At 40.8% G+C, this 26,465-nt stretch overlaps 1 protein-coding gene across 1 annotated transcript in view; it reads left to right on the forward strand.

Annotated features, from left to right (window-relative positions):
- The first annotated feature begins 509 nt into the window (after positions 1-509).
- Positions 510-26,465, forward strand: part of LOC135542432 (zinc finger protein 385B-like) — a 148,540-nt gene continuing 122,584 nt past the window's right edge. The window contains exon 1 of the mRNA XM_064969370.1: positions 510-595. The gene's annotated coding sequence lies outside the window, so the exon portion shown is untranslated. The remainder of the gene's footprint in view (positions 596-26,465) is intronic.

Genomic DNA, 26,465 nt, shown 5'->3' on the forward strand with positions numbered 1-26,465 from the left:
GCAACAGGCAATTTACTTTGGGCACGTCAGTCAGGCAGAAATGGAGAAAAATAGACCCTAGCCTGAGGAAGTTTTTAATGCTATGATTTCTCCACTTTCACAGGACATATTCTATTCAATAATTTTGAATGGTGTGAAATGTTTTTGAATAAGACAAAGGACATGTCACATGTATCAGTTTGTAGCCTATTGTTGATTTATTTATGATTTATTTTATTTAGATATCATAATTAATATCTTATCATATAGGCTATATCTCATATGCGGGTTTGGATGAGGATGGGATACCTTGTTAGCGTCCCAACTATCTGACCATCAGATGCATAATCTCTAACACGTTATCACATCAAGATCACTTATTTTGTCATTAAACCGCACATAAGGGCACGGCGCAGTCAAGGAGAAAAAGTAGGACAACCGTAGTACAGTAGCCCCCTGAATGCTGCGGGTGAGCATGCGTAGAAAGATTGCAACCCAACATGAATCACATCGCCGTCCAACATTTGGAGCGAACAACAACGCAACGTTATCATCAGGTTTTGACTCGGCATTCTACTGGCGTCTGTTGGAAAATTTGCCTATCACTTGTCCACAGGTAAGGATATATAACGTTTATTTAAATAGCTTGACAAATGCAGTGCGCAAGTTTTGTTCTTCTACCCTGGCTGTTGATCGGAAAGAGTAACTTTAATGTCATAGAGAAATGTCAAGCAGCGTTTTTAATGTATGTTATGGCTGTTTTGTTCACGAGCGAATAATCTGTCAGTGCACAAAAAAAATCATATGATAATGTGCCTGACCTGATACACTGTTCAAACTTATCCCGTCTATTTCAGGACATATCCTACCTGGTAATACATTAAGACAGTCTACAGTAGTGCATTTTGTTCCACCCAAGAATTGGGATCTTGGTTATAGTTGTCAACATGATGATATGTTCTGGTATTTCTGGCTTTGTGAACCTTTGGTGTTATAAAATCCAAAAGCTATCCGTTTGTTTTGTGTAAGAGCTCAATTATGAAAAAAGGTGTTTTGCGACACTCAAACTTTTCTCTCAATGGGGGGATTCAGATACTGTAGATTTCAGCCACGTTTTGAGTTTAATCCTCTCTGGTCCATCTATTATAGTATAAATATGTATCCAGATACATACCTTTCATTAAAAGCTTTCCTGCTGAGCTTGGACACTTGGACCAACCTACATTATCGGGAGTGCTGTTCTCTTTGTATTTTGTAATTGACAACAAGTGTGTGTCAAATTTAGCACTCACCAGTCCATTGAGAGCGAGAGAGAGTGTGTAAAACGTAACACGTTTTTAAACAGATTACAGTTGTCCTCACAAAAGAAAGAAAGAAAATGTTCTACTTTGGTGAAGGTGCCAAGTTCACATAATTCCACTGTTAGCTGGTTATGTGTTGCTATTTCTGGGTATCAAACAAGTCACACATGGAAAAATGACTCATTTAACATATCTCAAGCGCTGTGTCAGAAGCATTCAGATCATTGAAGAATACTAATGTAATGCAGCTCATGCTGTTTGGTATAGAGGGCACTTTATGACCTCCCAAGAGGTGTTTGCAAATGTGTGAATATGGAGCAAGATTCATATTTGTATTACCAGGTAAGGATCTGTTTTGTATATATGTTATGAAGATCATTAGTAGGTTTGTAATGCTGCCAGAGCGCAGGGCAGCGGCTCCCCCTTATCTTTTTCAATTTGAGAATACATGAAGCTGGTAAAACTATTTACTTAAAAAATGATAGACTGACAAACTAAATAAATATGTATAGCAGCCTAGAGGTAGGCCTAGCTACAATGTGGTTTCTTCCTTGTCTTCTCTATGGTGGTGGAGGGAATGATGAAGAACTATAGGCTATTTGTGTGAACTGCGGAGGCCCGTCACATGTTTGACCACTTTGGCCAATCAGAACGTTGATTAAAAAGCTGCTGTTTTCGGTGCGTTCCGACATGTGGGCATTTCTGCATCTGCAGTAACCCCTCTTCATACTTCAACTGGTTAATTTTTTATTTAGGACAGGTGTGAGGAGAGGGTGTTCCAGTACAGTATGTGGTGTTAATGCACAATAATGTTGGATGCCAGCCACCGATAAACCCCAGGCTCTGTCGTAACCGGCCGCGACCGGGAGGTCTGTGGGGCGACGCACAATTGGCCTAGCGTCGTCCAGGTTAGGGAGGGGTTGGCGGGTAGGGATATCCTTGTCTCATCACACACCAGCAACTCCTGTGGCGGGCCGGGCGCAGTGCGCGCTAACCAAGGTTGCCAGGTGTTTCCTCCGACACACTGGTGCGGCTGGCTTCCGGGTTGGATACGCGCTGTATTAAGAAGCAGTGCGGCTTGGTTGGGTGGTGTATGGGAGGACGCATGACTTTCAACCTTCATCTCTCCCGAGCCCATACGGGAGTTGTAGCGATGAGACAAGATAGTAGCTACGAAAACAATTGGATACCACGAAATTGGGGAGAAATCGGGGTAAAAAAAAATAAAATAAAGGACACTGTGTGCTAGCTTAGCCAGCTAGTCCTAAGGAGGACGGCAGGGTAGCCTAGTGGTTAGACTAGTAACCGGAAGGTTGCAAGTTCAAATCCCCGAGCTGACAAGGTACAAATCTGTCGTTCTGCCCCTGAACAGGCAGTTAACCCACTGTTCCTAGGCCGTCAATGAAAATAAGAATTTGTTCTTAACTGACTTGCCTAGTTAAATAAAGGTAAAATACAAAAATAAAAATATTACACAGCAGCTGGGAGGTGAGCAAGCTAACGAGCATACTGTGTCACTAACTATCAAGCTAGCTAGGATACGGTGTTGCCCAAGCCTCGTGTGCTAGAGGGAGACGGTGATGACCTGTAGACAGTGTACTTCACCCGCCTGGTACACAGCAGGCGGGAGCGACACAGTGTGCTAGCTAGCTAACTAGACAGCTAGCGCACTGTGTCGCAAGCTAACTAGTAAACTAGCATACGGTGTCACCCTAGGCTCCTGTGCTAGTGGGAGGCAGGGACGTCCTTCGCCCCCGCCTATCGGGCACTGTAATTCCACAGTTCTGTTAATGACTGAGGGCAGGTGGGAGGGAAGGACACTGTCTACTGGTGTCGCTCCTGCTAGCTAGCAAGGAGGACTCCGGTAGGCAGGGGTGAAAAACTCAGTTAATACTTTTATTTCCACACCATTCTGCTGAGGACACCCACACTGGTTTGGTCACATCAAAGCCCAAGGAGCCTGAACGTCTCTGGATGTTGCTTGGGATATTTTGCCTATATTCACTATTGGTTGAGATGCAGGCCCTGTTCCAGCTTGTTATGTTAGGGTGGGCAATTGGAAATGTGAATGCAACAGGTTTTTACCTCGTCAGCTAAGGGGATTCAATCCAGCAACATTTCGGCCCCTGGCCCAACGCTCTAACCACTAGGCTACCTGCTGCTCCAAGATTCGTTCCCATACCAGGAGTCGAATCCGGGCCGCCAGGGTAAAAACCACGAATCCTAACCGCTAGACCATATGGGAAATGCCTGAATACACCACACCAAAAGCTTGATTTTTATGGGTTTTTAAGAACGATTTTCCTGCAATTTTATGTCGTAAGGATTTATATTTACTACTTGGCCAATTGATTTGATAGGTGGGAAATGTTCTTGTTACTTACAACGTCATGATAGTCACATTAGCTCAACAGTACCGAGGGTGGAACACCAATCTGTAGAGATTCTTAATAGGATTTATTAACCTCTAAAGGATCATTGCCCCCTAAAGCGCAACTCTAAATTGTGCCTAGATTCCTAAGTCATATTGGCCTTTCTCATGCATTTCAAAGATGATGGAACAAAAAAATAATGCATGTTTTTGCCTTTGACACATATCTGGTAAAAGATAATACATTCTCCTACATTCATTTCACATTTCCACAAACTTCAAAGTTTTTCCTTTCAAATGGTATCAGGCATATGCATATCATTGCTTCAGGTCCGGAGCTAGAGGTAGTTAGATTTGGGTATGTCTTTTTAGGTGACATTTAAAAAAAGGGTCCGATCCTTAAGAGGTCCTTTCAACAGTAACAGCAGCATAGGTTCAGTTCAACTTCAAACGAAAATAATTTTTAGCATTTTCATCAACTTCTGCATTTCCAGCACTCATTTTAGATCATTTCCACACTGCTACGTAGGGCTGCACGATATGGCCAAACAATCTAAGCTATATTTCTAACCAAATGTTGCAATTGCAATGTTAATTGCGATTTAGAGCAACACACTTGGGTAAAATGTTGAAATAAATAACGGAAATAGAATGCTAATTCAAATTCTATAGTTAGAATATAATAGTGGGCATTTTCAATACAGTGTTGTTTGACATGACAACGAATTAAAATGCAGAGTAGGAACCAAAGTGTTAAACTGTTTCCTTGTGGACTCTATAATCTTTGGATAAATTTCATGTTTTCTCTTAGCTACAAGATGTAGCTGACATATTCTTGCTTCGCATATTCCTCTTTGATTTAGAAGATGCTGTTGCAAAAACATGCTGATTTAGGTCTACACCATCACTGGTATTATCAGGCTGTATAGCTAATTGGGTTCGCTCTGACTCAGTACAAGTATTAGCTAGCTAGCAATTAGCATTAGCGATTAGTATGGACTATTAGCGGCTAACAAGATTGTATTCAGCAAGTTAGGCATCAATCTAGCTGTTTCCAGATGTAAGAAGTCACAAACTAATAGTGTAATTACAGAACGCTAGTGGATTTACTGTTGAAGTCACAAGTTTACATAAACCTTAACCAAATACATTTAAACTCAGTTTTGACAATTCCTGACATTTTAGTCCTAGAAAAAATTCCCTGTCTTAGGATCACCACTTTATTTTAAGAATGTGAAATGTCAGAATAATAGTAGAGTGATTTATTTCAGCTTTTATTTCTTTCATCACATTCCCATTGGGTCAGAAGTTTACATACACTCAATTAGTATTTGGTAGCATTGCATTTAAATTGTTTAACTTGGGTCAAACGTTTTGGGTAGCCTTCCACAAGCTTCCCGCGATAAGTTGGGTGAATTTTGGCCCATTCCTCCTGACAGAGCTGGTGTAACTGAGTCAGGTTTGTAGGCCTCCTTGCTCGCACACGCATTTTCTGTTCTGCCCACAAATTTTCTATGGGATTTTGATCAGGGCTTTGTGATGGCCACTCCAATACCTTGACTTTGTTGTCTTTAAGCCATTTTGCCACAACTTTGGAAGTATGCTTGGGGGCATTGTCCATTTGGAAGACCCATTTGTGTCCAAGCTTTAACTTCCTGACTGATGTCTTGAGATGTTTCTTCAATATATCCACATAATTTTCTAGCCTCATGATGCCATCTATTTTGTGAAGTTCACCAGTCCATCCTGCAGCAAAGCACCCCCACAACATGATGCCGCCACCCCCGTGCTTCACAGTTGGGATGGTGTCCTTCGGCTTGCAAGCCTTCCTCTTTTTCCTCCAAACATAACGATTGTTATTATTGCCAAACAGTTGTATTTTTGTTTCATCAGACCAGAGGACATTTCTCCAAAAGTACAATCTTTGTCCCCATGTGCAGTTGCAAACTGTAGTCTGGCTTTTTTTATTGCGGTTTTTGAGCATTGGCTTCTTCTTTGCTGAGCGGCCTTTCAGATTATGTCGATATAGGACTGCCTGGTCCCATGATGGCTGCATGGTCCCATGGTGTTTATACTACGTACTATTGTTTTTACAGATGATTGTGGTACCTTCAAGCATTTGGAAATTGCTCCCAAGGATGAACCAGACTTGTGGAGGGCTACAATTTTTTGCTGAGGTCTTGGCTGATTTCTTTTGGTTTTCCCATGATGTCAAGCAAAGAGGCACCGAGTTTGAAGGTAGGCCTTGAAATACATCTACAGGTACACCCCCAATTGACTCAAATTATGTCAATTAGACTATCAGAAGCTTCTAAAGCCATGACATAATTTTCTGGTATTTTCCAAGCTGTTTAAAGACATATTCAATTTAGTGTATGTAAACCTCTAACCCACTGGAATTGTGATACACTGAATTCTAAGTGAAATAATCTGTCTGTAAACAATTGTTGGAAAAGTTACTTGTCATGCACAAATTAGATGTCCTAACCGACTTGCCAAAACTGTAGTTTGTTAACAAGACGTTTGTGGAGTTATGACTCCAACCTAAGTGTATGTTAACTTCCGACTTCAACTGTCTTTAAAAGTGAAGACAGTTTGTTATGTGGTGATTTATGTGGGCACACAATCCATCAATGGAATTGGTTCGGATGTTGTAGATCAGTGTTTCCCAAACCTTTTTATTGTCCGGTACCCCTTAAAACATTCAACCTCCAGCTGCGTACCCCCCTAGCACCACGGTCAGCATACTTTCAAATATATATTTTTCCATCATTGTAAGCCTGCCACAAACACACTATACAATAAATGTATTTAACATAAGGATGAGTGTGAGTTTCTCACTTCCCATGCCCCAGATTGTGACAACAACTGCTTGCATGCGCGTTACCACTCCACTATGTCTCCCTGTCATGGCTTTTGCGCCATCAGTACAGACACCAACACATCTTGACCACCAAACTCCATTTGATGTCACAAAGCTGTCCAGTACTTAAAATATAACATATCCTGTTGTCCTGGTTTGCAGAAGAGGATGTCTTCCTTAATTGACCCCCCATAAGTGTAACAGACAAATACCAGGAGCTGTGCCCAGCCTGCCACGTCTGACTCATCCAGCTGTAACGCATATAATTCACTGGCTTGTATGCGAAGCAGTAATTGTTTCAAAACATCTCCTGCCATGTCACTGATGCGTCGTGAAACAGTGTTGTTTGATGAAGGAATTGTCTGCATAATTTTTCTCCCTTTTTCCCCCCATCATTGTGCTATCCATATCTGTGGCAGTAGGAAGAATTAAGTCCTACACAATACTTACTTGCTGACTTTATTGTCCCCATGGGGAAATGTTGTTGCAGTGTCATGTACACATTTTAAAGTGGCATTTAAATACAAAACAAAATTGACAGTACAACTTTCATAAGTTACATACCAATAAATGTAAAAAATTTGGAATAAAGAAATTAAACATAAAAAATAAAAAGACTGGCCTGCTGGCCTTACGGAGTCGATAGGAACATTAGCCCAAGCTATTTAGGATGGATATCACGCCTGGCACAAATTATTGTCTAGTTCTGTTTTTCCTGCTGAGGGGTGCCCTATACCTGCACCCAGAGGGGAGTAGTTCAAAGTCCAGGTACAGGGGGTGGCTTGGGTCTAAAATTATTTTGTGAGCCTTACGGAGGGCCCTGACCTTAAAGATCTCATCCAGGCCTGACTGTTTGACTCCAAGTACCTTGCTTGTTGTGGTAATAATCCTTCTCAACATATTTCCCTGGCTAACAGTGGCATTGCCAAACCAACAAACAATACAAAAAGTTAAAGAGTCAATATAGTACAGTCTACATTAAAAGATCACAGCTTTCTGAGAAAGTACAGTCTCTGTTGGCTCTTTTTGTAGATCAGGTCTGTACATTTACTCCACTGAAGCTTATTGTCCAAAATGACACCCAGATATTTGAATTCCTCTACACTTTCTATATTCTGACCTCTGACAGATGTTGCAGAGGTAGGTGTTGTACGCTTCCTGAAGTCTCTGCACATCTATTTGGTCTTGTTGGTATTGAGGATCAAGTGTGATTCCTAACACCACTCTACAAAGTCATCTAGGACCGGGCCATGATGTTCTTCGTCATCATGCAACAGGCTGATTAAGGCAGTGTCATCAGCGAGCCTTAATCATTAACGAGGTGTCTGTCCGTATGGGAACTAGTACAACTGTTACTGTACAGGAGTGGGGACAAAACACATCCCTGAGGAGAGCCTGTGTTGGTATTGCGTATATCTGACATGCGGGGACCTATTTTGAGTGTTGGCTCAGGAAGTCCAACAGCCACAAAACCAGCCTCCCATCTAAGGAGATGTCCCGAATGACATTCTGGCACAGAGACTAAGGCTGGATTGTGTTGAAGGCAGAAGAAAAGTCAACAAACAGAACCCTGACATGGGATTTGGCCCCCTCTAGATGTCCATAGACCATGTTAAGGAGGGTAAGAATGGCATCATCAACTCTGCTAAGCTGATAGGCAAACTGAAATGGGTCGAGAAGCTTCTGGGTGACACTGAGAATATGACTTTTCACAATATTCTCAAGGCATTTCATTACTAAGGATGTCAAGGCGACAGGGCGGTAGTACAGAGGGATTAGATGCTTTAGGAAATTGTATAATTATTGAGTTTTTCCACAATACTGGCACGTGTTGCTGGTCGAGTGAGGATTGGAAAATGTCTGTTAAACACCAGCCAATTGTTCAGCACAGTGCTTTACCACACGCCCACTTATTTTGTCTGGGCTTTTGTATACGTTAAATCCTCTGAACAACATTAAAACATCAGACTCTTTAACAACAACTCCCTCAAACATTTGTAATGATGCTTCCATTTTTTTTTTTTTTACCTCCGACACAAATTTGTCTGATTCAAATCTTGAGAAGAAAACATTCAGTTCATTAGCCATGTTCTGGCCCTCATATCCCCCAAGGTCAGCACTGTTTTTTCCCCCTGCCTATGTGGGGGGTACTAGCCATGTATTTAATCCCTTGCCAGGCCACCCTTGCGTTTCCTGAGGAGAGGGTCCTCTCCACCCTTTGCTTGTATGCCTCCTTGTCCACCAGTATCTGTCTTTTGATCTCACATTGTATATCTCTTAAAGCATGTCTATCACCCACAGCATAAACTGCCTTCTTCCTAGCAAGTAGTGATTTTAGATATTTTGATACCCAAGGGTTATTGTTAGGGAAGACGTTACAGGTTTTAGTAGACACAACTGACTCAACACAAGTTTACATAGTCTGAAATAACATCTGTGAGTTCATCAAGATCAGAGCTGCTGTGCTCAAATATCTCCCACATTGTACAGTCAAAACACCCCTGGAGACAAGTGACACTGTTGTCATTCCAGATCTGGACAGTTTTAACTGTGGGTTTCTCCCTCTCCAGGAGCCGACAGTAGGTTGGCCTTAGGTAGACAACATTGTGGTCTGATGTCCCCAGGGGAGGTCTGGTGGTGGCATAGAACGCATTTGGTATTGTCCCATAGCACAAACCAAGAGTCCTATTTTTGCTAGTGTGACATTTCACATACTGGTGGTATGTGCGCAGGACTTTGCAAGGTATAGTTGTTAAAATCCCCTAAAATACATTTGGGCGCGTCGGGGGAGATGGATTCCAGTTTATGTGACAGATTATAAATAATCTCTGATGCCTTTTTATATGAGCTTTCGGTTGAATGTTGCACAACGGTAACAAACAATTGGGGGAACTCACAAGGCAAATGGTAAGGTCGCAGTGATACAGAAAACAATGGTATGGGTCTTGCCTGTCTTAGCCACTCGGGGGCTCACCATCTAATGCTTCTAGCCCCTTCTTATTAATGGTATCTGTTGCTTTTATACATGTCTTGCTACTCGAAAGTTGTCTTAATTCTCGCTCAAAAGCATCTGTGGCTTATTTTTCAAATTGGCATGTTTTGTTTCTAAATTTCTTCACGAGTGGCGGTTTCATCGAGTTGTGAGATAGTACTTTTGCACATATAACACACTGTGGCTGAGGAAAGGCACTACTCCCAATATAAGTGAACCCCACATAAGGAATTACTAATGCTTGCATTGGATGTGCTCATGGAAGCAGAACAACTTGTTTCGTTCGACACGTGCAGGTGTAGAGCTGGTATGTGTCTCTGTGGATGCGGACATTAGTTCTTCTTCTTTTTACCATTTCATGTATTTTTGAGCAAAAATAATGAGCAGCAGCTACGTTTGGCTAAATACGGACCGGACCGTGAGTAGAATTCCCGCGAGAGAGTAACGGTTAATGTGATTGGATTATTTATTTGACTAGGCTACCTGTATTTGACGTGTTGTTATTTCGCTGACCACTAGATGGTTACATTTTATTTTTGGCAGTGAAACAAGGCTACTCAGGCAAGAATAAAACCTCACACAAATGTATAGCGCCGTTGGACGGCAGTGTGCGTACCCCTGGGGTACACGTACCCCAGGTTGAGAATACCTGTTGTAGATTACAGCATGCCCTTGTTTTGCTGTAGGTAAGCACACTGTTCAAAGAAATAGGATATCAGCTGCGTATCCCAACTCCCGAAGTGACCTGGCTATGTTTTAGAAATGACTGCGAATCTGTTCAAAACAGTCCATGTATTTCAAATTGGAAATCGGAGGTGGATACTTTGAAAACAGGGTTGTGTTAAGTTGGCACCAAACAGTAAAAACTGTGAAATTTAGAGGTATCTTTAATTGTCAAATAAGAAGTGCTTGTTTTCATTTTCTGAAACATTTTGCTACAGTATGCTCTTGTGAACATGACCCAGGCCTCCTGGTAGATACAGGGAGAACTCGGATGCTGCAGGGGCCCCTATACTCGGCCTCCAGGGTTCTCTATATGGGCCTGCGCATGATTGAGAAGATGGTGTGGGAAGATTCATACTGTTTGTGAATGTGCCATTTAGGCAAATCCCACATGAGAAAAGTGCAATCCAGGTGAGCTGTGCTGACTCTAGCCCTGAGGTCAACCTCCATCCCCCCCTATCCATCCCTACTTCCCCCTTTCCCTCTCTCTCCCAGGTGTGCACTGCCTACTAGATAAGAAAGCGTCAGGTGCACCATGGGAAAATAAGTCATAAATCAGCAGAATAGGCCTGGGAAAAATTATAGATGCAGGGCTATGCACGTGAAATGCAGAAACACAAACACTGAATGCAAACTATGAACTTGACTTGATACTTTTGTGTTGATATGTTAGAATGGACCTGGACGATGTTGGGCCAATTGTGTTCCGCCCTATGGGACTCCAATCACGGCCGGATGTGATACAGCCTGGATTCAAACCAGGGATTGTAGTGACACCTCTTGCACTGAGATGCAGTGCCTTAGACCGCTGCGTCACTCGGCAGCGACCCCGTAATGGGTTGCTCTATGATCGCTGTGAGATCTTATACCAGCTTTTGTTTACTGTAGTGGTTCTCATTGACTGGTATGAGACTGGACTGTTGTGCCTTTTTACTGTGAGGGTGGGGTTCATTAAGCACTAGACAGAGAAACTGACAGACAGCCAGGGACCACCTGGACCTGTAAGAAACACTCATTTACATGTTCTGTTGATTGCCCTCATGAACACAACACTGAAGTAGAGTGTTTTTGCACAGTAGTGGGGATAAGTAGTTCAACAAGCTGGAATTGGGAATACTATTTGAATGAGCATTTGAGTTGAAGTATCCTGAAGGCTACAATATAGAAATCAACAATTGTAATGTCAATAGGTAAAATGTATGCAATATTGGAATGCTTTCATAACCTTACATTTTACGTTTACATTTAGCAGGCGCTCTTATCCAAAGCGAATTAGTTAGTGCATTCATCTTTAAGATAGCTAGGTGAGACAACCACAAATCGCAGTCGTAGTAAGTCTTTTTTTCTCAGTGAAGGAGTTATCAGCAACGTCAGTGCTATTACGAAAAGACAAGTGCAGTAAAAAACAAACATTTATGGGGGTAACAATGAGTGCAGCAAACTCTCTCCAGAAGTTCAGTGAATGATCCAATGTTGACCTAAATGACTAATGATGATAAATACAATCCACCTGTGTGTAATCAAGTCTCCGTATAAATGCACCTGCACTGTGATAGTCTCAGAGGTCCGTTAAAAGCGCAGAGAGCATCATGAAGAACAAGGAACACACCAGGCAGGTCCGAGATACTGTTGTGAAGAAGTTTAAAGCCGGATTTGGATACAAAATGATTTCCCAAGCTTTAAACATCCCAAGGAGCACTGTGCAAGCGATAATATTGAAATGGAAGGAGTATCAGACCACTGCAAATCTGCCAAGACCTGGCCATCCCTCTAAACTTTCAGCTCATACAAGGAGAAGACTGATCAGAGATGCAGCCAAGAGGCCCATGATCACTCTGGATGAACTGCAGAGATCTACAGCTGAGGTGGGAGACTCTGTCCATAGGACAACAATCAGTCGTATATTGCACAAATCTGGCCTTTATGGATGAGTGGCAAGAAGAAAGCCATTTCTTAAAGATATCCATAAAAAGTGTTGTTTAAAGTTTGCCACAAGCCACCTGGGAGACACACCAAACATGTGGAAGAAGGTGCTCTGGTCAGATGAAACCAAAATTGAACTTTTTGGCAACAATGCAAAACGTTATGTTTGGCGTAAAAGCAACACAGCTCATCACCCTGACCACACCATCCCCACTGTCAAACATGGTGGTGGCAGCATCATGGTTTTGGCCTGCTTTTCTTCAGCAGGGACAGGGAAGATGGTTAAAATTGATGGGAAGATGGATGGAGCCAAATACAGGACCATTCTGGAAGAAAACCTGATGGAGTCTGCAAAAGACCTGAGACTGGGACGGAGATTTGTCTTCCAACAAGACAATGATCCAAAACATAAAGCAAAATCTACAATGGAATGGTTCAAAAATAAACATATCCAGGTGTTAGAATGGCCAAGTCAAAGTTCTGACCTGAATCCAATCGAGAATTTGTGGAAAGAACTGAAAACTGCTGTTCACAAATGCTCTCCATCCAACCTCACTGAGCTCGAGCTGTTTTGCAAGGAGGAATGGGAAAAATTTCAGTCTCTCGATGTGCAAAACTGATAGACATACCCCAAGCGACTTACAGCTGTAATCGCAGCAAAAGGTGGCGCTACAAAGTATTAACTTAAGGGGGCTGAATAATTTTGCACGCCCAATTATTCAGTTTTTGATTTGTTAAAAAAGTTTGAAATATCCAATAAATGTCGTTCCACTTCATGATTGTGTCCCACTTGTTGTTGATTCTTCACAAAAAAATACAGTTTTATATCTTTATGTTTGAAGCCTGAAATGTGACAAAAGGTCGCAAAGTTCAAGGGGGCCGAATACTTTCGCAAGTCACTGTATATGTATGTATGTATGTATGTATGTGTGTGTGTGTGTGTGTGTGTGTGTATATATATATATATATACACATTTTTGTAATAATGACAATTGCAACAATACTGAATGTACAATGAACACTTTTATTTTAACTTAATACATATGGGCTTTTGAGTGGGTGTTCTTTAAGGTGATTCCACAGTTTGGTGGTATCGTTTGATTTAGCCGTTGATGACCCCATGCTTACATCTTTATTACAAATAAGACACCTTGCTTTCCCTAGTGCCAATTCCATGTAATAGTTCCACACTGGTGCTCTGCTTTTCTCTGCCATCTGTAAAACACACATACAACTCTGAAGTGACAATGATACTGAAGAGTCTGCTTAGGAGACAAATACTCTCAACTGTTTGAATAAAAATAGAGTTTAAGTTTCCTGTGATGAATGTTGAAAACAAAAACTGTAATTTCTACGTGCAGGAAATCCTATTTTATTTTAATAATGGACATGGTAAGAATTGACTACCAAAGTGCGAGTCATAATTCCCATGATACCTAGCAAAATCTAAAAAGCGGTTCCTTCATTCATTTATTCCATAGGATATTTTTTAGATTCACTTAAAATAAGGTATGTGTTTTTCGTGTAGGCTTACACCACCTTGCCCATTTTATAACTGTGTGGATATCCATAGGACAAGGTAACTCTGATCAATATTGGCTAAATATAAGCGAATATCACAGACCTTATTTGAAGTAGATCAAGACCTTCTCTATGGAAGACATGAACGGTAAAATAACGAAGGAACCCCTTTCAAGTTCAGCCGCAAGTTATTACAGGAATTATAACGCGTCGACTATTTCTCTCTAAACCATATACCTTTGACTATTACGAGCCTGCTGCTGCCGACCACCCCTCAGTCAGACTGCTCTATCAAATATCAAATCATAGACTTAACTATAATAAACACACAGAAATACGAGCCTTACTTTCCGGATTTGACCTATCACCTCAAACAAAACGTTTATTCCTTTCTGTATTTTATCTAACGGGTGGCATCCATGAGTCTAAATAGTCCTGTTACATTGCACAACCTTCAATGTTATGTCATAATTATGTAAAATTCTGGCAAATTAGTTCGCAAAAAGCCAGGTGGCCCAAACTGTTGCATATACCCTGACTCTGCGTGCAATGAACGCAAGAGAAGTGACACAATTTCACCTGGTTAATATTGTCTGCTAACCTGGATTTCTTTTAGCTAAATATACAGGTTTAAAAATATATACTTGTGTATTAATTTTAAGAAAGGCATTGATGTTTATGGTTAAGTACACATTGGAGCAACGACAGTCGTTGATTGATTTGTTTTTTTATAAGATAACTTTAATGCTAGCTAGCAACTTACCTTGGCTTACTGCATTCGCGTAACAGGCAGGCTCCTCATGAGGCAGGTGGTTAGAGCGTTGGACTAGTTAACTGTAAGGTTGCAAGATTTGATCCCCCGAGCTGACTTGGTAAAAAACTGTCGTTCTGCCTCGTTCCTAGGCCGTCATTGAAAATAAGAATGTGTTGTTAACTGACTTGCCTAGTTAAATAAAGATTAAATAAAGGTGTAAATAAAAAAAATAAGCAAAATCGGTGCCCAAAATACCGATTTCCTTGAAATCGGCCCTAATTAATCAGCCATTCCGATTAAATCGGTCGACCTATGTAGGGAATAGCATGCCAGTTAGATGCAGCCTGGGAGCTCGGAGGGGCGGTGCAAGAAGACAGGAGGGCTGGGGAAGACCCCTACTGTTGGGTGATTAATTCATCATTCCTGTCAGGTGCATGAGCTATTATGGGTAGAGAACAGAGGGAAAAAGAAGGAGTTCTTGAACAGCAATGATCTATGTAAACTCATGTCATTAGCACACACACACCCACCCCCCCAAAAAACACCTACGTCTATCCTTTGGCCTCACAGATGGGTGAGGAGAGGGCAGGCAAGTAGAGGTATGCTGTGAACCGTAGTTCATCTCAGGTTGCCAGTGATTATATGCTAGCACATCTTGTGTAAGGTTCTCTTTATTGGTTTGGTCATTTTGTCCTGCTCTGCCCTTCAGTTGAGCTGTAGAAGCTACCCCTGCGCTCCCCCACTCTGCACTTCCCCCATAGGTTAAAGATGCCAATCTAGGCCCCTCTCTGGCTGTCAGATCTGGAGGTCACGTCCCCCACAACATCAACAGCCCTTAGATGTGAATGTGTGATAGCGCAGATGGAAATGTGTGATAATGCACTCAATGCCCATCAAGGGCAGAGTGAAGGAGAAGAGTTGATGCATATTTGACTGCTGGAGTGCAGAGCAAGAGGCTGCCACCCTCCTCTCTGTTACCTCACCCTCTCCACACTCTGCTCTAGCAAAGGCTATTATGTAACTTCAAAACATGGCTCATTATCCCTTGTTTTCGAAGAGGTATAACTATTCCCTGGGCTGCCTTCGCTTCATTAAACTGAGGTCAGGTTATGTGGCATGTTGAAGCTCTGCCAGTCATCGGGTCTGTTTGGAGAGGCAGTCAGATGGAAAACACTCCTCACAACAAGGCACTGTTTGCAAACGCAGCCCTGTCTCCCACACAATACTTCAACTCAGTCCAGTAGTATTTTCATACCGACAGTAGCATCTGGGTCATATTCATTAGTGCACACTGCTTCAAACCCTTTTGCAACGGAAAAGGAAAACAAGCATTCAGGTAGATCCCTCTCTGTTATATTGTGTTTTTTTAAAAATTTGGTACCCGATTTAACAAAACCCAGTCAGCAGATGATTCTCCGAAGACCACAAGGCCAACTTAACAGAAGTGATGTCATGTAGTAAAGGTCTACAGAACCAAAATAGCTTCAATCAGTCCACTTAATCCTATGTTGTGCCGGAATACTTACTAATCAATGTTTACAATCAATATAAAATTGATTTGTCAGCCTGTTTAAGCAACGACTAACTTCATTAACTGATTATCTTAAATACAATGAATTACAGGCAAACTGAATAGCAGTCAGTCCCATAAATGCCCTACATTTATTAATATGTTTCTGAACAGGGCAGAGGTCACCTCAAGTAAGAAAGTAAAGAGTTATTGCATAAAGTAGATAGAAAGAAAGTAGAGGTCTCTTCAGTAAGGCATATGAGCTGAAGGCACACACCCAAACGCTTAACTGGTGCAGACCAACCTCATAAGGTTATGATTATATACTGCAGAGTTAACCTTTAGTACCTCCAGTGGTGTAAAATAATTCAGTAAAAATAATACTTTAAAGTACTACTTAAGAAGTTGTTTTGGGGCATCTGTACTTTACTATTTATATTTTGGACAATTTATACTTTAACTTCACTACATTCTTAATGATAATAACACTTTTTACGCCATACATTTTTCCTGACACCCAAAAGTTATATTTTTTATGCTTAGCAGTAGAGAAAAATGGTCCAATTCACATGCTTATCAAGAGAACATCCTTGGTGATCCCAACTGTCTTCAATCTGGAGAACTCTAAACTAAACACACATGCTTCTTTTGCTAATTATGTTGGAGTGTGCCCCCTGGATATCCGTAAAAAATAAAAATTGCGCCATCTGCTTTGCTTAATATAAGGAATTTGAAATTATATATACTGTTACTGTTGACACATGAATACATTTTAGGGATGACATTTACTTTGATACTTAAGTATATTTAAAACCAATTACTTTGAGACTTTTACTCAAGTAGTATTTTACTGGATGACTCACTTTTACTTAAGTAATTTGTCTATTAAGATATCTTTACTTTTACTCAAGTATGACAATTGAGTACTTTTTCCACCACTGAGTACCACACATTACTTATAGCTGAAAAGTTTTTTAATGGATTTTTTAATGACATGTATCATCATTAGCTGGGGGAAAAAGACACTTCAACAGTCTTTAGTTTCACCTTTAGTACCCGCAGTGACTCTTTATCAACTCTTTGCTCGTAAATGGCAGAATGAAATCCCTCTACTCCTTAACTGTGTCACATCCTCCAACAGACACTTCCTCATTTCCACTATGGCGGAGAATGAGAGAGAGGGGAAAGGGCTCCAGTAGATTATGTGTTTAATTACTTCCACAGTAGGAGATTCACAGGCCGGCAGAAAGCCCCTCTACAGCTGAGACCATAATAATAGAATGATTTAGAATGGACAATCCCATTCAAGTGAATATCCTGTGATTGGGTGGATAGGCAGCCATATTGATTTGAGGATATTCCTGGAGGATTAAGTGGACTGAAGTTGTTTTTGGCTCTGTTGACCTTTCTCTATAGCAATACTTCTTTTAAGGTGACCTCGTGATCTTTAACAGATATTAATCTGTATCTCAACCTGGGTTGTGTTCATTAGGCCCCAACCAAAGAAAATGGACAGAGACAGGAAGGGAGTACCTGGACAATAAGAAACGCTCCATTCAAGTAAGAAAATACAAGTAAAGAGTTATTTCATAAAGTAGATAGAAAGCAGGTAGAGGTGTCTTCAGTAAGGTAGCACACACCGAAACACATACATAATTTCAAATAACAAAATCGAATTAGATTCACTACCCTTAACTCCATAAAGAAAAATAATTGTAGCCATACGGTCATAGTAAAATAGACTTATAACAGCATATCCTTAGTCAAATGCAATTCCCTCTCCTTCTTCCCGTTGGTCCAAATCACAAATAAGAAGAACTAGGGCTAAGAACTAGAAGCTTCATCATAATCATCAATATTACAAATTACCTTCAAATCAGTATTACAAATTACCTTAAATACATTTTTCAAATGACTTTCCAGTGAGGGTGATCAAACCACATTGGAAAGTAAGGACAGAGATCATACAAACCCTTCAAAGAAGTTTCTTAAAATATTAGACTAATGAAATGGAATACCTTCAAACATTTAAGGAGAAGTGTATCTATATTTCCATGTCAAACAATTGTATTTTCATCGACATTTATGAGTATTTCTGTAAAATTATGTAGCTCTCTGCAATATCACCGGATGTGTTTGGAACTAGTGAACGTAACGCGCCAATGTATACTGAGATTTTTTTATATAAGTATGCACTTTATCGAACAAACCATATGTATTGTGTAACATGAAGTCCTATGAGTGTCATCTGATGAAGATCATCAAACGTTAGTGATTAATTTTCTCCTTTTGTGACTCCTCTCTTTGGCTGGAAAAATGGCATAATTTTTCTGTGACTTGGCGGTGACCTAACATAATCGTTTGTTGTGCTTTCACTGTAAAGTCTATTTGAAATCGGACACTTTGGTGGGATTAACAACATGATTACCTTTAAAATGGTATAAGATACATGTATGTTTGAGGAATTTTAATTATGAGATTTCTGTTGTTTGAATTTGGCGCTCTGCACTTTCACTGGCTGTTGTCATATCAATCCCGTTAATGGGATTGCAGCCCTAATAAATTTTAACCCCTTTCCAGTAATCTACTCATTTAAACCTTTTGCATTAATTTAGTAAAAATATAAACCTGTTGTTTATCAAATCTAGATCCTTCAAAAAGTTGGTGCTGTCTCATCACTGTAATAATCAAAACTAACTGGCGCCCACTCTTAATTATGATGTGGGTGTTCCCCAATGGTCAGTACTATTCAGCCTGTACATTAATGGTCAGCCTTCTATCTGTACTGGGTCTGAAGTTCAAATGTATGCAGATTGTTAAAATGAAAAATACTATTGCAACCCTCTTTGTAATAAGGAATTGAGACCAAAAGCTCAAGAGAAGTGTCAAGTGTTTAATACCAAGGATACAGTCAGCTGAGTGCATGCATTTAGAAAGTTCACAACACATCTTCCCTTGTGTGCGCCACCTCCCCAGCTATATATTTTATGACCCCCAATGAGCTTCTCTCTGGCTCCCCTGTGGAATGTCCATGGTCCTCTGTTAAGCCAGATGTCAGAATCACAACCCTGTCCATCTTCTGTTCTGGGCTTGACCCTGCTCTCTGATCCTCTTATCTCATTAGGTCATGGTTTCTAAATTAGCATGCACACAGTTTCATGGTCTAAACCCCATTAATACTCACAGTAATCATTCACTAAACAGGATACAAACAAACTACATTTGTAACTTGAAAGATGTCACATTTGAATAGAATCCATCAGTCCCCTCTATTTAACTGTCGTGTCTTTACTATCATTACCTGAAGACGTAGTTTTTATCAAAGAGTTATTACACGATTAGACTGATTAATCATGTAACTGTAAATACTAGGAAGTCGGGGCACCAAGGAAAAATATTCAGATTACAAAGTTATCATTTCCTAAAATAACTTTTCAGATATTTTATCTGATCAATTAGTCTTCGAATTAATGAATCATTTACTTTACCTCACGTTAGTCTCATTCCAAACATCATAAATTGTTGGTTATCTGCACGAAACCAGTCTTCACTATGAGTCATCCACACATCAATTGTCTTAACTCATTTATCTATTACTAACTAAGTAATTCACAGAAATGCATAAACAAACAAACAAACAAGGTAAATGTGGTTACATTAAATTATAGGAGAATGTGCCCTAGTGGGCTGAACCGGCATGGCGGCTTGATAGACAAAAGGGGAAGTGGGGGTCGACTAAAGTCACTCCAAAGTGATAATTATAACAATTGAAATGCTAATCCTTTGCACATGAACGCTCATTCATTCGGGAACAATTGCAATCAGTATATATATTTACGCTCAGTGTGTAGTCTTGATCGCTGGTGAAAAGTTCATTTCTTTTGTAGAATTGTCTGTCTCTCTCCCGCTCTCGGTTGTGGTTAGAGAAGATTGTTCAGAGTGACATTCGTTATAGAATGGATGTTTCGGCGGTTGTTGTTCTTCGCATTCAATGATACTGAATTCCTAGCTGCAGACTAGTAATTAATATCAAAGACTTGTTCTTATTCTGTCGGTATCGATAGTCTAAGAGTTTAACCACATGGTATGGTTAAAAGATTCAGCAATGGTCTACAACCTTTGTCCTCCTAATGGAGAAAAACACGGTCTGCAACCTTTAGCCATCTCGTAATTGAGGTAAGCTCGGTCTGCTGATAATTTCACAAAGTTGGGTTTTATTCAGAATGGCAGAAAAGGGGCTGTCCCAGGATGCCTGACCCTAACTTGGCTCAGGGGCGGTCCTCTGATTTAGTTCAAATCAAAAGGGAATTATATTTTTCTTCATTAAACAGTCCAAAATCATATTACACCATTATACAAACAGTATCATACTCACTCATTCATCTTATACAACAATTAGATGTAAACCTCATATCTGAGGCTATTATATAAACAGCGTTATGGTAATGTGGCCACACCGTCTCCCATGAGCTTCCCCAAGTTATGACAAACGGACCAGTTCGTAGCCGAATTCTTCACTGATCTTTTATACTTTCTCCGGAAACATGAAATTTGTTCGTTCCTCAAGTTCTGTGCGGTGGAAGGATTTCCTTTGTTCTCCATGAAAATCTACTCTCTCTATACTGTATGTCCATGAGGAGAATCTCAGGAATTTACGACATCTCTCTGACCACAGCAACCTAGTTGAAGGAGGAAAGGGGGAGGCAGTGAGAGGGTGATGGGCTTTCTATACCCAAAGAGGCCAACGTCATGACAACCATAAACACTTATTGTTTAATATCACTAAACAATCATTCAACTGCCTGCTGTAGACTTTCTTCTTTGGTTTTCTCCAGACCGGATAGTGTGATAGAAACAACAGACTTGATAGAGAAAAAAGAAAATACTAAACACAAAACAGAAACAAAAAACAATCATGAGTTAAAACAATCCTGCGTTCTACTGATTATCATAAGCTTCTATGTAGATACATTTATAAACTAAATCTCTGACCACAGCTTCAAGAACCCGACTGACGCAATCTCCTGATACCCATGAACACTATGCCCACTGATATGCTTTTCTGCTAAGGTCCACAAAGATGTTTTTCAGCCAAGTCCTCCTCACTGCGTCCACCTCCTAAAGCTACCCTGAAGACGCGAGCCGGAGCCTGAATCAATTTCACCTCCTTCTGTCGCAGTTCCTCACTATAGATGCGTTTCAACAACATAGCTTTTACTATATGGATTCCTAACAATGCCATCAGAGCTACCTCGTAACTGCCAATGCGGCATAATCCAAAATCCACCTTATTTGATTAATAGTCCAATACCATGCTGTTCCTACAGCATCTTCCACAACCTTAAGTGTATTTTGTTATTACTCCCAATGTAACTGCAGTAAGTATTGTTACAGCTGTAACTCTGTCACTGTCAGTAACTTTCATCACTGGCTTTACCACTAGATCTATGATTGAGTTTGTGAGATATTCTCTGCCTTTTTCCCAGTCCTATCCTAATGTTTTCCTGACCATCTCATCTATTGCCTCCTTATGTTGTGTTATAGTAGGGACTGGTGGGTGATAATTACCATTACTCGGATCTGGATCACATCTCTCAATCCATGGCATACCTATCCCCCAACCCCTTGTGAAAACCCTGTGTGTGACATAGATTTTAGGGCCTAAAGGTTGTTTTTCCACAATTCCTCTACAAATTCCTGTTAACCGTGTGTTGGTATGTCAATGGATTATCTGCTCTTTGATATGGAGGAGAGAGCAGTGGGTTTGAGAGTGTGTCCAGTTCAACATATCTCTGAGTCACATGCTTCCTGATTGTCGGCTGCAACAGATGAGCTGCCACAACTACTGCAAGCTTTTTCCTCTGGGAATACAGCTTCCTGTATACATGGGTCTGTGGCAACCCTCTCAATTGTTGTTCCCTCATCAGTAAAACCGTCACCATATGTGGATATTAAAGTCTGAAATGACAACTATTTCAGCGACGGTTATGATCACTCTCCTAGAGTCCTCAATGTTGAGCTTATCCTCATAGTAGTCCTTCCACTCTGCATCATTCTCTAATGAGTCTATCACCCATTTTCTTAATTTATAGGCGAGTCACATTTATTCCTCTATTTCCTGTCCCTGTAAAGACTATGGCCTTGGTTTTCAGAATACCCTGGAGAGGCCTTACATGGGTTACCCCCACATCTGACATCAACACTCCATAGACATGTCCAGTACTTCCCACACTCTGCCAAAGGCATTGGTGTATATGTGTCTCATGAACTAAAGTAGGGCCTAACCGAGCCAGTAAATGAGCCTTCATCTGCTCATATCCCTCACTTTGCTCATGCCGTTTAACAATAAGGACTATCTGGTCATTATCCTCTCTTTGCATAATATCATCCAGGGTCTGATTACCCCAACAAGTTATTTCTCACCAGGTCCTTAGCCTCTCACTATCTAAAATCTTCCCAGACCATTTCATTCCTGTTGGTGTTGGGTAATACGGGGTGACAGGTATGTAAAACCTCTTGCTCCGATATAATCTCCTCTTTTGTTTCTGTAGCTTCACCTGGCTTGACGTCCTGTGTCGTGTAACTCTCAAAAGTGTTGTCCTCTGCCCACACTAACTTGAAGGTTATTAATCGAACCGCTGTTATTTTATCTGGAGTCTATCGCACACAATGCCAAGTTGAGGGAGGGTCGAGAATCAGTTTGAGGGATGGAACCAATCTGTTCCATTGCGCTCTTTACAAATGCGTGTTTGTAAGAGAACCGCTCTCTTATCAGAACATCCTACGTCTAGTACACCAGACCTATTTCCTATCTCCATGCCCTTATTATTAGTCACGCTCATGGCTTCAGCAACTTTGGATGTTACCCTCTCCCCATTAACCCGAGTATCAAGCTATCCACTCGATATGAAGTGTTATTTGATTTTCTCCCCTTGGAGTAGTAGTGATTATAGCAGCTGCCACAAAAACTACCCCAACTAAAAATGTCCCTCGGCCCCACATTAATGCCCTTCTACAGTGTGATCTACACTTCTTTTCCATTATCACCTCCATCAAATCTTGCTCCAGCCTCTCCCAATTTGGACTCCCATCTAATTTCCCGTGACCCATCCAGCCTTTCATCAATTCATTAAATCTATTTGAGAATATGACGAAATATGTCTCACAAGATTAAAACATTTCCCCCAATGTTTTTCGCAAGGAGTATTTTCCCATTCCGATTCTAACTTGTTACCTTTTATCCTCCATTGTCTTTGATTCTCGCAAGGATTTTCCAACCCCCCCCCCAATTGGCTCCACTTCCATCCATGTCAAATTATTTGGGTATTGTTACTGGATCTATATTCAATGACATGGATAATAGCTGTATCGCCTTAGATGATGACAATATTACCCTGCTAAATTAAGTTGTTTCCTGTCGCAAACGTAGCATATATCTTATCTTATTTAATCCCTGGCATCTTAAAATGTTGCGTGAGACGTGTCCTCCCACGTCTCCCTTCACGTAACTCTATGATCTCTATGAACCACTATTGATCGAACCGAGGCCATACAACGCTATTTAAAAGTTCCCTGCTCCTCTGCCTTTAACAGTTGCTCTATTCTTTGGTTAAAGATGCAAACACTTGCATTGCTGCATTATCTCCGAATGCACCGGGTGGAGTCGGCTCCATTACTACTCTACACTCATTCTTCCAATGGCCCCACATCTAAAACAGGGATCTATCACCTTAGAAACCAGGGTCTGGCCCTGAGCCATCGCTCCCTGGTACCTTATGGAGCAGAAACACCAACTCATGCTATGGAATGCGGTCACCCAAAGCATCGTAAATCTTCTGTCAGCATTAAGCCCCCCAGAGGCCCACTTTCAGTTCACACAGACACAATAGAGTTATAAGAACCATCGATGTTGCATTAAACAACCATTGATGCAATACAGTATTATAGGAATCTTGCAGACCATCATAAGGTTATGATTGTATAGAATTAACTTTCAGTACCAGCAGTGTTAAAACATTTAGGTAAAACTTGAGTTCTACTTGCGAAGTTGATTTGGGGTATCTGTACTTTACTATTTATATTTTGTGTTCATTAGGCCCCAACCGAAGAAAATGGATGGAGACAGGAAGGGAGTACCTGGACAATAAGAAACACTCCTTTTCATTTTTCCGTTGCAAAGCTTCCTGCTCTAATGAACATGACCCAGGTGATTTGATTTCTTAATGTACATAATGGCAATCCAGCATTGAGTCCCCACAGGGTAGGCTATGCAGTCTGCGTATTTGTGGAAATTAATTGGACTTTATTACTGCAATCCCTGGGGTGGAAATTAAGAGCACACAAACATAATAACAACAACAGTATTGGTACACTCCACTCTCAGTGATGTGTGTGTGTGTGCCATCATTGACATGTCCACCTCAATGTATTGTTTTATTGACAGCTAAGTCAGAAGGTAGAGAGTAGGGGCTGAGGTGAGGTCTGGAGTCGGCAGTACAACTAGACCAGACTTCGGCACGGGTGTGTTTATGTGAGTAAGAGAGAGTCATACAGTCCTACTGACATTGGTTTTGCATGCAGCAAGTGTGTCCGTCAGAGTAATGATATCATGCTCGGCCGGATGCTGTGCTGAGCAGGTGCATACACCGCAGACACTTTGACCTCTGCCACTCCACATGCCAGCGTGGCAGATGGAGGAGAGTTTAGTCCTACCCCCCCCAACCCCTCTCCTCCCACCGACCGACCATCATCACCTTGTCCACAGCCCTCCGAGGAGAAACTAAATGAAATGTTCCGTCACTGTGTTGGCGCTGCCTCCTCTTCTCCTGGTTCCCTGCCTGGCCATTACCTCACAGCCCTGTGTCGGCACAAAACCTGGCTACATGCATGGCACGAGTCTCACTAAGTACCTCCCTATGGAGAGACTGTATGGCCAAACCGCCAGGGGGAAAGACAAGACAAGGCATCAAAAGGATGCTGATTCAAGCCCCTATTTGGGATTTGAAGCCCCTTTTGGGATACAGAAAAGTTTTATACAATTGTTTGTTTGTTGTTTATCACACTGAATATATATATATATTCCCGCGTTCATCCTTTGTTTTCTGTTTGGAACAGAGACATTGTGGACTTGTGAAGACTAATTTGCTGGAGAAAAAAAACCTGAGGCAAGTACTGACCTGGATGGGAGAATTAAGAGTTGTTGTCTCCAGCTGTTACCCTCCTCATAGGGATTGTTAGCAAACACAGAGGATAAGTCCTGAATGGAACCCTGTTCCCTTTATGGTACACTACATTTGACTAGGGCCCATACGGCTCTAGTCAAAGTAGTGCACTATAAAGGGAATATGATGCCATTTGGGATGCATCCAGAAGCACTGGAGAGATTAGTCAAATAAGATTATTTAACTTGATTTGGAAAGATGAGTAGAAAATGTTTTGTACCTTTTCAGAAATATACAATACAACTGTATTGTCCATATGTTACACCGCCGAAAGATGGACATTTGTCATCTGCTCCATTCTCAACCCATGCATCCCTTTTGATATTTTAAGTAGAAATTGTGCACCAATATTGAATTATAAAAGCCTGCTATTTTAAATGAATGGCCTTTTAATATAGACCACATTAATAATTCATTTTAATATGAATAATGGCTTGCTAAAGTGCCAACAATCTGCATTTTGACATGTCCCTAATGTTTTCCGATTTCTAGGAAGATTTGTACACACTTAACAAAAATTAATATCATTGTAAAGTTACTTTGTTACCATTTCTGTAGATGATTATTAATTTCACGTGATTCATTTTAATTTGTCCTTCATTTTAAGGTCAACTCTGTCGGGTGAACTGAACTCTTGTTTTAATATGGTGAAAATATTCCTTTTAAAAAAAAAATTTTTTCAAATGAAACATTGAACATATAATAGTCAAATCATTATGTAATGGCCAGTGAGCTGGTTCTACTCTTTTTGGCAATTTTCTGGTGTTTTGTGGTGGAAAACTGAGCGGGTCGAGCACAACATGTCAACTCTGTTACCCATAGACAGATAGGCCATTTGAGTTTTTTGTCAAACTTGCATTCAATTGCCCTCCCTGTTGCATACAACAAGCTTCCATTTTCCGTGCCACTATAGGATTTATGACCAATTTAAGATTACGTCAACCCTGTTACTTTAATTGACACCAATCAGGGGTGGACATGGGAAATCAGCAAATTATATCACAAATTGGCTTAAACTACGATGCATTGTATTGAAAAATTATTTCAACTGTTATCTGTCCCAAGTCTATTCAAAACATCTATTTGAAAATGAAGACAGAAAATATTCAAGTTAGATACATGTTAACTTAAGTGGTAACTGACTCCCATTGAATAATTACCAACCTTTGAAAGCAGTAAGGCAATTCCAAGGTAACATAGTGACACTAAGACTTAGATTTGTCCAGGGGCGCGCCATTCACTGGGGACATAATCCCCCCCACATTCTGAAATTGCATTTTGTCCCCGTCCCCTGGAGTTTAATCATT

This window comes from Oncorhynchus masou, chromosome 6 (assembly GCF_036934945.1).
Source record: "Oncorhynchus masou masou isolate Uvic2021 chromosome 6, UVic_Omas_1.1, whole genome shotgun sequence".
NCBI lineage: Eukaryota > Metazoa > Chordata > Actinopteri > Salmoniformes > Salmonidae > Oncorhynchus > Oncorhynchus masou.